The following is a 406-nucleotide window of genomic DNA, read 5'->3' as shown; positions in this document are numbered from 1 at the left end:
CATTTGTGGAATATAATGAACAACATAAACTGATGAACAAAATAGATCCAGAGACAGAAAAGCATCAAACAGACCATCAAACTTCAGAAGGAAGGCAGGGGAGGCGGGAGGGGTAAGAGATCAACCAAAGGACTTGTATGCATGCATATAAGCATAAGTGATGGATGTGGACAACAGGGGGTGAGGGTAAGGGCAGAATTGGGGGGATGAGGGGACATTGCGAGGATAAGGACACATTTGTAATATCTTATTCAATAAGGAAAAAAATATTAAAAAATAAAAATAAATAAAAAGCTGTGGTATGTCTACACAATGGAATACTATGCTGCTATAAAAAAGAAGGAACTCTTATGCCAGCACCAGTTTGGCTCAGTGGATAGAGCGTCGGCCTGCGGACTGAAGGGTC

This window comes from Myotis brandtii, unplaced genomic scaffold, assembly GCF_000412655.1.
Source record: "Myotis brandtii unplaced genomic scaffold, ASM41265v1 scaffold305, whole genome shotgun sequence".
In the NCBI taxonomy this organism is placed as follows: Eukaryota; Metazoa; Chordata; class Mammalia; order Chiroptera; family Vespertilionidae; genus Myotis; species Myotis brandtii.
Note: the sequence above shows the minus strand (reverse complement) of the source record.